Below are 12,081 nucleotides of genomic sequence, written 5' to 3' on the forward strand. Positions count from 1 at the left end.
GCAGGTAATTTTAGTACAGTTTTATTTCTTACCATGACCCATCTCTTCAGCAAATTGGGCTTTTCCACCATTTTCAAGTCAGCTTCCATTTGTTTTGGGTAGAATCAAGCAGTCCCACTTTTAAACAGAGCCATGATATTAACCCAAGCCCCTTTTTAGTTTCAGGTTTTTTCTGATTCCCTGAAATCAGCCTGTCCTAATTAAGCCATTTTACCGCCTGGCCATGGAGTTAATCAGATGACATCTCATTAACAGGATTATTTTAAAATTCTGGAAGCAAAACTTTCTCCCATTGTTTTTCCACCCATATCTAAAATGTAGATCTTGGTAGCAACTATTTTTTCCCCCTACGGGCTTGTTTCATTCCACATAGGTGAATTGCAGGATTGGGACATGGCATCCTTAACTGATACCCATTTCATCCTTCCTTCCTTGCTTCAGTCCCTACCAGGTATTTGACTGTGAGTGCCACCTTGCTAGCTGGTGACAGAACCTCTATACTTGGTTCTTTGTGCATCGTGTAGTTGTGTTTTGTGTTTACAACTTACTTTTTCTATCTTCTTTAAGCATCTTAGTAGGGTAAGGTAGTTTGTAATGTAAACCAGCCTAATTCTGCCTCCATAATAGTAAATAACATTTATATAGCTAGGTTATAAGATGCTCTTCAAAACAAAGTCTGTGTCTTACGATTTTTACATATTCCAAAAACAATATATTGCAGGTCTTTGTACATAGGTACCCACTGAGGGGAGGGTAAGGGGGGAGCAGCAGATGAAGACCAAAGTGTTTACTAAGAATGTGATGTATTCATTATGGACTCAATACTGGCTGCCTGTTATAATGGCTTGGACTCAAAAAGTAAAATGCTGATACCTTTGTCCCATTCCTAGAGATTCTGAGAGGAGGAGGATTTTTTTTAAAACTCCTTCACCAAGTTGTTCTTGGGGAGTAAGGATTGTCATTATTAAAACATCAGTCTACATTGTCAAAGGCACTTAGTGATGAAGATGATTGTCAGTGAGTACATAAACAAAGAGGCTAGAGCAAATGTATCTACTATGCTGACAACTTACAGTTCTGTGTCCTAAATAATGTATCACTGTTTTCTATTTTTGTATTTATTGGTGCAGGGGGGCACTTCTCTTGGCCGGAGACCCTGATCCATGTCAGATGCTGACAGCACACCCAAGAGATAACTATTCCTGCTTCAAGAAGTTAAAGATAAATGATATGTTCAGATAGTATATGTCAGCTGAAGAGTGGCAGTGCCATTTAGCCCTTCTGTGTTCCCCTGGGTGCTCATCAGTGTACACAGGTACTGAAAATCTTTTACGAAGTTTGTTTCAAGAGGATATTTAAAGAGGACAGAGTAGCAATTTGTTGCAGAAATTGAACTAACCCAAACTACCTACCAAATATAGTCTTTAAATCAGCATGAACCCTGCCTTCTTCCTCTCTTTGTCACAAATCCTTTGTTGTTGGCTCAGCTGCAAGAATTGCCTTCATCTTAGTTGGCAATTTAAGTCTTTTTTTAAAAATTAAATAATTTAGGAGCACCTGGGTGGCTCAGTCAGTTAAGCATCTGACTCTTGATTTCAGCTCAGGTCCTAATCTCAGGGTTCATGAGATTGAGCCCATGTAGGGCTTTACTCAGTGACAGCATGGTGCCTGCTTGGGATTCTCTCTCTCCTCTGTCTCTGTCCCTCCCCCTGTTTGTGCTCACTTTTTCAAAATAAATAAACAGACATTTTAAAAATAGAATAATTTAAGTCAAAGTATGGTTCAGGGAGCTCTGGGGGTTCCCAAGATTCTTTCAGGGATCTTCCAGGTTAAAATCATACACATGTAAAAGATCTATAAAAGTATAATATGGGCCGATTGATTTCAATGAAATAGTATAAAATGTGCATGGTATCGTTTCACATTCCACCCTGTGACTTACCTTTAAGAAAATAGCGGCAGCACATATACTAAAATTGGAATGATACGGAGAAGATTAGCATGGCCCCTGCGCAAAGAAAATAACATGCCACGTTTGCATACAGTAGCAAAGGAGAATATCTACAATTATCAAGAAAGTCTAATAAAATATCTCTCTTTTCTAGTAACATATCTGTGCTGAGACGAATTTTCTTTTTTCATTCGTAAGATTTTATTTTTAAGTAGCCTCTACACTCAATGTGGCACTTGAACTTAGAACCCTAAGATCAAGAATCACATGCTCTACTGACTGAGCCAGCCAGACACACCCCTGAGTTTTCTTTTGCTCTTTTTAAATAGAAGTAGGTTTCTTTAATTTATTTATTTATTTATTTATTTATTTATTTATTTATTTATTTTTAGAGAGAAATAATGTGAGCAGGGGAGAGGGAGGAGCAAGGACGAGGCAGAGAGAGAATCTTTTAATTTTTTTAAACGTTTATTTATTTTTGAGAGAGAGAGAGAGATGAGTGTGAGTGGAGGAGGAGCAGAGAGAGAGAGGGACACAAAGAATCTGAAGCAGGCTCAGGCTCCGAGCTGTCGGCACAGAGCCCAATGTGGGGTTCGAACCCCTGGACCACAAGATCAGGATCTGAGTCGAAGTCGAATGCTTAACTGACTGAGCCACCCAAATGTCCCGTAGAGAGAGAGACCTAGAGACTCTTAAGCAGGCTCAGTGCAGAACCTGACGTGAGCTTAATCCCACAACCCTGGGATCATGACCTGAGCTGAAATCAAAGTTGGACGCTCAACCAGCTGAGCCACCCAGGCGCCCCCTGAGTTTTCTTCATATACATAACCAAACAACATGTCAAAGACAAATGAAATAAACACTTTTGAGAGTATAGCTATCTTCTTCCTTTTCTAACATCTTTGTTGAGGCCTAGGTGACATTCAACAAACTACACATGTTTAAAGTGTACAATTTGATAGATTTGGGCATACATGTCTACCACAAAATCTCAGTAATCACTTTCATGCAGGTATTTGTCATCTCTACGTTGGCTCTAGCGCCTTTATATTCACTCACTCTTGCAGCTCTCACTCCCTCCCTACCCCTGCCATCCTCAGACAACCACTGCTCTGCTCTCTGTCATGATGAATCAGTTTATCCTTTTCAGAAATATATATATTCATATATATATATGAAATTGCATTTGTTTTTTTGTTCCTCAGGATTCTCTTTCACTTAGCTTACTTATTTTGATACTCATTGATATTATAGTATGTATCAATGGTTCGTTCTTTTTATTTATCTTTTGGTGAGTAGTATTTCATTGTATTATGCCAGAGTTTGTTTATATGTTCACCTTTTGAACATTTGGATTGTTTCTGTTTAGGGCTGTTACAAATAAACCTTCTATTATCATTCATGTATAATGCTTTGTATAGACATAAGCTTTCATCTCTCATAGTAAATACGACGAGGAAGTGAAATGACTGGGTTATGTAGTGGGTGTATGTTTCGTTTTTTAAGGAACTGCCAGACTGTTTTCCAAAACGGTCATACCATTGGATATTCCTCCCTGCAGTGTATGAGAGTTCCAGGGGCTCCACATGCCCACCAACACTCTGAATGGCCAGTCGGTTTCAGATATTCTAGTAGGTGGATGGTATATCACATTGTGGTTTTGATTTTCCTTTTCCTAGTGACTAATGATATTGAGCATCTCCCTTTATATTTTTATGCCTTTATATAAAGGTATTTCACATATCAAAATTTGTCCAACTAAAGGGTACAGTTCAGTGGTCTTTTACTATATTCACAGGGTTGTCAACCATTACCATAGTCTATTTGTAGAACACTTTTTGAGCATTCTTAGCATCCCAAGGAGAAATCCCGTGTGCATCCAGTGATTATCTCCCATTCTTGCTCCCCTAAATTTCACCTCAGCCCCATGCAAGTTTTAATTTACTTTCTGTCTCTGTGAACTTCCTTATTCTGGGCATTTGTCATATAAATGGAATCATATAATATGTGGTCTATTGTGTGGCTGACTTCTTTCACTTAGTATAATGTGTTTGGAATTGATCAATGCTATAGTATATATCAGTACTTCATTCCTTTTTATTAACAAATAATATATCACATTCTGTTTATTCATTGGTTGATGGGTATTTACATTGTTTCTACTTTTTGAATATTATGGATATTGCTACACTAAACATCTGCCCATTTATTTTCTAGATACATGTTTCAATTAAAAAAATAATGTTTATTTATTTTTGAGAGAGAGAGACAGAGCATGACAGGGGAGGGACAGAGAGAAAGAGACACAGAATGCAAAGAAGGCTCCAGGCTCTGATCTGTTAGCATAGAGCCTGACATGGGGCTTGAACTCATAAACCGTGAGATCATGACCTGAGCTGAAGTCAGATGCTTAACCAACTGAGCCATCCAGGTGCCACTCAATTTTCCTTCTTTAAATAGGCTCCATGTCATGCCCAGTGGAGAACCCAGCATGGGGCTTGAATTCATAACCCTGAGGTCAAGACCTGAGCTGAGATCAAGAGTCAAACACTTAACCAAATGAACAACCCAGGCACCCCTGTTTTTTTTTTTTAAGAGGAGCTCTTGATTTCCATGTTATTTTCATTATGCTTGTTCTTTTGTAAATTATACTCTTGGTGTTCTACCTAGTAAATAACTCAAGGTCACAAGGATTTTGTCCTATGTTTTCTAAATGTTTTAGTCACAGGTTTTCCATTTAGATCCATGATGCATTTTGAGTTGTTTTTTGTGTATGGTGCAAGATAGTGACCACAGTTCATTTTTTAAAATATGAATATATTATTCCAGCACCATTGTTGAAAAGACTACCTTTTCTTCACTGAATTGCCTTTACATATTTGTCAAAAATTAGTTGTTCATGTTGAGTGAATTTGTTTCTGTTCTCTCTTCTGTTTCATTACTTGGTTCCCTGTGTTAATGCCAATATCATGCTGTCTTTTTTTTTTTTTCCTAATCTTTATTTATTTACTTTGAGAAAGAGAAGGAGAGAGCACATATGTACAAGTGGGGGAGAGGCAGAGAGAAAGAAGAGAGAATCCCAAGCAGGGTCTGTGCTGTCAGCACAGAGCCTGACACGGGGCTCTATCCCATGAACTGTGAGATCATGACCTGAGTCAAAACCAAGACAGATTCTTAAGTGACTGAGCCACCCAGGCAACCTCCCACTACCACACTGTATGCTTACTGTAGATGGATAATGGGTCTTGAATTCAGGTAGAGAAAGTCCTATAACTCTGTTCTTTTTCACACTGTTTTGGGTAAGGCCTTTGCCTTTCCATATAAAAATATCAACTTGTTCATTTCTGTAAAAAAAAAAAATCCTGTTGTGATATCAATTGGGATTGAATCTATAGATTAGTTTAGGGATAACTGACTTCCAAACAATGTTGAGTTTTCAATTCATGATGACAATATATATCTTTATAATATAGGTCTTCTTTAACTTCTGTCAGCAATGTTTTTTCTTCTTAAGTATATAGGCTTTGCATATTTTTGGTCAGATTTATCTTTAAGTACTTAGTTTTTGGATCCTACTATGAATAGTATTTTAAAATTTCAATTTCCAATTGTTACTAGTAAACAAAAAGAACTTTTTTTGTTGTTTATTGAGCTTGTACTAAAGCAGGCTTTGGTTGCTGTTATTCCATTAGATTTTCTACAGAGCAAGCACATGAGTAAAGAGAGTTTTACTTCTTCCTTTCCAATCTGTGTGCCTTTTGTTTCCTCTTCTTATCTTACTGCACTTCACTGGTTAGAACCTCCAGTACAATGTTGACTAGAAACAAGAGAAAAACCTACTTCCCTTGTTTCTGACATCAGTGGGAAAGCATTCTGGTTTTTCTCCATTAAGTATGTTGTTAACCTGTAAGTTTTTTATGCATGTGATTTATCAGGATGGGAAAGTTCCCATCCATTTCTAGTTTGCTGACTTTTTATCAGGAATTTATATTGGACTTTGTAAAAAATGTTTTTGCATTTATTGAGATAATCATGTGGCTGTTCTTTTTTAGTTTATTAATATGGTATTACAGTGTTTGGATTTTAATGCTAAAACCAACCTTGCATTTCTGGGATAAACTCTACTTGATTGTGATATATTATTCTTTTGTTTATAGACTTTTCTCTTTTTTTTTGACATAGCCTGAGTGTTTTATTTCACATCAAATCTTTGTGATTCAAGATAAATATTCATAGTACATATAAGATTATGATTTTGACAGGAATTATATTAAATAGTCTCAAAATATTTTGCTTTGAGAATGCCTTTTTTCCTCACTAATATAGTCTAACCAAAAATTTATTTTTTTTATTGTCATCATGATAAGTGTACTCCCAAATCCCCATAATCCCCATTCCCTATTTAATCCATCCCCCCCCCCCCAACCTACCTCCTTCTTGGTAACCATCAATTTGCTCTCTATAGTTAAGAATTTGTTTCTTCGTTTCTCTCTCTCTCTTCCTTTGCTCATTTATTTTGCTTCTTAAATTCCACATCTGAGTGAAATCATATGATGTTTGTTTTTCTCTGACAAATTATTTCTCTTAGCATTATACTCTCTACCTCTATCCAGGTTGCAAATGGCAAGATTTCATTCTCTATTGTGTATGAATAGTATTCCATTATCTTTCAGGTTTTCCATATATAAGATCATATCATCTGCAAATAATGAGAGTCCTAATTGCTGTGGTAGCTAGGGCTTCCAGTACTATATTGAATAAAAATGGTGAGAGTGGGCATTCTTGTCTTATTTCTGGTCTTAGGGAAACGCTCTCAGGTTTTCACCATTCAGCATGATATTGGCTGTAAGTTTTTCATATAAGGTCTTTATTATGTTGAGATATGTTCTCCCTAGACCTACTTTGCAGAGGGTTTTCATCATGAATGGATGGATGTTGTACTTTGTCAAATGCTTTTTATGCATCTATTGAAATGATCATATGGTTTTTATCCTTTCTCTTATTTAATTGTTTATGTTTATTTATTTTTTGAGAGAGAGAGAGAGAGCGAGAGAGCGAGAGAGAGCGAGCACACAAGTGAGGGGCAGAGAGAAAGGGAGAGAATAAATCCCAAGCAGGCTCCACAGTGTCAGCACAGAGCCTGCTGTGGGGCTCTATCCCACTGACTGTAAGATCATGATCTGAGCTGATATCAGGAGTCATACACTTAACTGGCAGAGACACCCAGGAGCCCCTATCCTTTCTCTTATTGATGTGATATATTACATTTTGTGAATATTGAACCATCCTTGCATCCTGGGAATCAATCCCACTTGATCCTGACGTATGATTTTTTTAATGTATTGTTGGATTTGATTTGCTAATATTTTGTTGAGAATTTTTGCATCTATATTCATGAGAGATATTGGCCTATAGTTGTCTTTTTGTGTGGTGTTTTTATCTGGTTTGGGTGTCAGGGAGGGTAATGCTGGCCTCATAGAATGAATTTGAAAGTTTTCCTTCCTCTTGTATTTTTTGGAATTGTTTGAAAAGAATAGATATTAGCTCCTCTTTAAACGTTTGGAAAATTTGCCTGTGAAGCTGTCTGGGTCTGACTTTTGTTTGGGGGTGGTAAGGTGGGGGGTTCTTTGATTACTGGTTCAATTTTATTGCTGGTTGTTGGGCTATTCAAATCTATTTCATCCTGCTTTAGTTTGGGTAAGTTACATGTTTCTAGGAATTTATCCATTTCTTCTAAGCTGTCCAATTTGTTGGTATATAAATTTTCATAATATTCTGTTACAATTATTTCTCTTTTGTTGATATTTCTCTTTTGTTTTATTTTAGATTCAATTTGTTAACATTTTTGTTAAAAATGTTCTGTCTACGTTCATGAGAAATATTGGGTCATAGCTTTCTCTTCTCATTATATCTTGTCTGGTTTAGTCATTCTGGTCTCATAAAATAAACTGGGAAGTATTCCCTCCTCTTCACTTCATTTCCAGAGGAGACTTGTATAGAATTGTATTATTTCTTCCTGAAAGGTTTGGCAGAACTCTCCAGTGAAGCTATCTGGGCTCTGGTTGTTCTGTGGAGAAGATTTTTAAACTACAAATTCAATTTTTTTAGTAGGGGTGATCTTTTAGTAGTTGGTGTCTTTCAAGGAATTTTTCTATGAGTGGTAGTGATATGTGTCTTTTAAGAAAACTTTTAAATTTCATCTAAGTTCAATTTATTGGCATAACATTTTATTATTCCCCTTATTTTTCTAATATCTGGGGAATTTGTATTGATATCACCACCCTCATTCTTGATATTAGAAATTTATATATTCCATTTTCCCCTGATTAGTATAGCTAGAGGTTTATAAATTTTCTTACAATTCTCTAAGGATCAATTTTTTTATTTTATTGATTCTATTGTTTTGTTTTGTTTTCAGTTTCATTGATAAATATTTTTATTTTTAATTCTATTCTGTTTTTTCCCTCAAGCCTCCAAATGTGAAGCTGAAGACAAAAACAAAAAAACTTTCTTTTTTTCTAATACAGACATTCAGTGCTACAAGATTTTGAATACTGCTTTATTTTCATCCCACAAATTTTCATATGATTTGTTTTTAGTTTCATTCTGTTCAAAATACTTTCTAATTCCCCTGTTGATTTATCAGACAATCTTTTTGTTATTGATTTTAAGTTTAATTCCACTGTGGTCAGAGAATATGTTTTGTATGATTTAGATCCTTTTAGTTATTGAGACTTGTTATACTGTCATGAATATGACCTATCTTGGTAAATGGTTTATGTACACTTGAAAATAAGGTATAATCTACTATTTGTTGGAATATATAACAAATTCCAATCAGGTCAAATTGGTCAGTAGCGTTGTTCAGGTTTTCTATATACTTATGAATTCTCTATCTACATTTTCTATCAGTAATTGAGGAAGTTGACATCCCCAAATATAATTATTGATTTAGCTACTTTTCTTTTCACTTCTGTCAGATTTTGCTTCATTTATTTTAAAGTCTTTTTTTAATGTTTAATTTTGAGAGAGAGAGAAAGAGACAGAGAGAGAGAGAGAGAGAGACAGAGACAGAGACAGAGACTGAAAATGCAAGCAGGGAGGTGGGGGCACAGAATCCAAAACAGGCTCCCGGCTCCAAGCTGTCAGCACAGAGCCTGATGTAGGACTCGAACTCACCAGCTATGCTTTCATGACCTAAGCCGAAGTCAGAGGATTAACTGACTGAGCAATTTTTACAATTCCTTTTTTATTATTTTTGTTGGCTTGTTAGCTATAGCTATTTGGTTTGGTTTGGTTTGGCTTCACTGGTTGCTTTAGGGTTTGTTTTAAACTTACCACATTCTGGGGCACCTGGGTGGCTCAGTCACTTAACCGTCTGACTTTGGCTCAGATCATGATCTCACTGTTCATGGATTCAAGCCCTGCATCAGGCTCTGAGCTGACAGCTAGCTCAGAGCCTGGAGCCTGTCTTCAGATTCTGTGTCTCCCTCTCTCTCTGACCTTCCCCTGGTCTTGCTGTCTCTCTTTCTCTCAAAAATAAATAAAACATTTAAAAAATTAAAAAATAAACTTACCACATTCTACTTCGAATTGATGTTATACTACTTCACATATGGTAAAAGAACTTTATATACTTCTATACTTCCATTTATTCCTTCTGAGAATTTGTGCTGTTCTTACCAAACACTTTGCTTCTACATGTGTTATAAATTCCACAATGCATCATAATGGTTTTTACTTGAATAACTGTTTATAATTTTAAAGTATTTAAACAATATAAAGAAATATTTCTTTATTTCTTTATGAATTGGTGTTCTGGTCTGGTTTATCCCTTTGTGTAGATGAGATTTCTTTTTTTTTCTTTTTTTTTAAGGCTTATATCTATTGACCTATTTCTTTTACTTGAAGGTCTTCCTTTAATATTTCTTTTTGTGTAGATCTGCTGGTAATAAATTCTTTCAGCTTTTGTATGTCTGAAAAAGGATTTTGCCTTTGTTTTTAAGAGATATTTTCATGTAATAAAGACATACATTGGTAGGGATTTTTTCCCCCAGTTCCATTGGTCTTCTGCCTTGCATTGTGTTCATGACAAAATCTACCTTTATCTGTATCTCTTTTTCTTGTATGAATTATGTGTCTCTTTTTTTTCCTGGTTTTTTGAAGATCTTCCTTTTCACAACTGGTTTTGGTCAATTTGATTATGATGTGATTTGGTGTAGTTTGCTTCATGATTCCTGTGCTTGGAATTCATTGAGATTCTTCAATCTATGGATTTATAGATTTCATCAAATTTGGTTTCATTAAAATCTTGGTCATTATTTCTTAAAAATTTTTTTCTGGAGGCTTCTGGGTGTCTCAGTCAATTGGGCTTCCAATTTTGGCTCAGGTCATGATCTTGCAGTCTGAGTTAGAGCCCCATGTTGGGCTCTGTGCTGACAGCTCAGAGCCTGGAGCCTGCTTCAGATTCTGAGCCTCTCTCTCTCTCTGCCCCTTCCCTGTTCACACACTCATGCTAGCACTCTCTCTCTCTCTCTAATAAATAAACATTAAATTTTTTTTGTTTTTTCTGGTGGTGTTTGTGTCACTCAGTCAGTTAAGCATCTGACTCTTGATTTCATCTCATGTCATGATCTTGTGGTTTGTGGGATTGGACCCTACATCAGCCTTCACACTGATAGCATGGAGCCTGCTTGAGATTCTCTCTTTCCCTCTCTATCTGCCCCTTCCCCAATTGTATGCATTCTTTCTCTCTTAAAATAAATAAATAAACTTCAAAAATATTTTTGATGTCCTTATCTGCTTCAAGGTATCCATGAATATTAGGCTGTTCAACACTTTCATTTTCTTTTTTTTTCAACTTTTGTTTCTTTGTTTCATTTTGTATGGTTTCAATTGTGATATCATCAAATTTACTAATCTTTTCTTCTTCAGTATCTAATCTTCCATTAATCTCCAGTATATTTTACATTAGACACATTGTAGTTTTCCTATCTGGAATTTCAGGTTGGATCTTCTTTATGAACTCATATCTCTACCTAACCTGTTCATTCTTTCACCTTATTTCCTAAACATATGGAATTCAGTTAGAATAACTGTTTTAATTTCTTTTTTGTTTTTACTACTTCTATTATCTGTATCATAGATACAGTTTCAGTTGGTTATTTCTCATTTGTGGTTATATTTTCCTGCTTATTTGAATGCCTGATTATTTATTGGATGCCAGACATTATATATTTTACCTTATTGGATGCTGGATATTTTTATATTCCTATAAATATTTGTGAACCTTGTTCTGGGAAGTGAATAAGTTACTCGGGAACAATCTGATCCTTTTGGGTCTTGTTTTATGAGCTTTTAAAAGCAAGACCAGAGCAGAGTTTATCATTAGTTTTGAATCAATCTTTCCCCATAACTGAGGCTTACTTTTCTGAGTACTCTACTTTGATGCCTCATGAATGATGAGGTTTTCCACTCTGACCTGTGGGAATAGATACTATTTTCAACTTTTCCCCATTTTTGCATTTCCTAAATTTTTAGGTGACTCCATAACTTCATGTAGTTTTCTTACATGGATCCTCCAATCACTTCTTGCCTGCACTCTTGACAGGTGCTCTCTGGGATCTCTGGAATTTTCTCTTTATGTAGCTCTCTCTTTTGGTATTCTGCCCTATATACTTTATTCAATTTGACATACCTACACTCCAGCATCATATCAACTCAAGAAAACTACAGAACTTTACAGGGTTGCCCTCCTGGCATTGCCCTCAGGAACTCTCCCAAGGGAGTAAGCTTCAGCAATGTTAGGGCTCATTTCATTCATTTTCCATGTCTCAGGGATGAGTGTCTTTCACTGCCAAATGTCTTTAGAATATATTTTGTCCAGTTTCTTAGATGTTGCAAGAAAGAGGGTAAACCTGATCCCATTACTCTGTCTTGCTTGGCAGAAATTGCAGCCACTTTCTAGTAAGGTGGATATTAAAGAGATTTACAAAGATTTAAAACAATTTTACTCTTTAAGTGATTTTTTTGTTTTGTTTTGGAAAATATAGTTTGTATAAAAACATTTAGGTTAACATGTAATTGGTTTATTTTCTCTATCTTTAAATGGATTAACAAAAACAAAATTC

General features: G+C 35.7%; 1 long non-coding RNA gene and 1 pseudogene across 1 annotated transcript in view; both read left to right on the plus strand.

Moving 5' to 3' along the window:
- Nucleotides 1–1,247: 1,247 nt before the first annotated feature.
- The window catches only part of LOC115282145, a 42,061-nt gene continuing 31,227 nt past the window's right edge, over nt 1,248–12,081 (plus strand). Inside the window, exon 1 of the long non-coding RNA XR_003904528.1 lies at nt 1,248–1,315. This is a non-coding gene — a long non-coding RNA (uncharacterized LOC115282145). The remainder of the gene's footprint in view (nt 1,316–12,081) is intronic.
- LOC115286165 lies at nt 1,956–2,019 on the plus strand (annotated as a pseudogene).

Source organism: Suricata suricatta, chromosome 2 (genome assembly GCF_006229205.1).
Source record: "Suricata suricatta isolate VVHF042 chromosome 2, meerkat_22Aug2017_6uvM2_HiC, whole genome shotgun sequence".
In the NCBI taxonomy this organism is placed as follows: Eukaryota; Metazoa; Chordata; class Mammalia; order Carnivora; family Herpestidae; genus Suricata; species Suricata suricatta.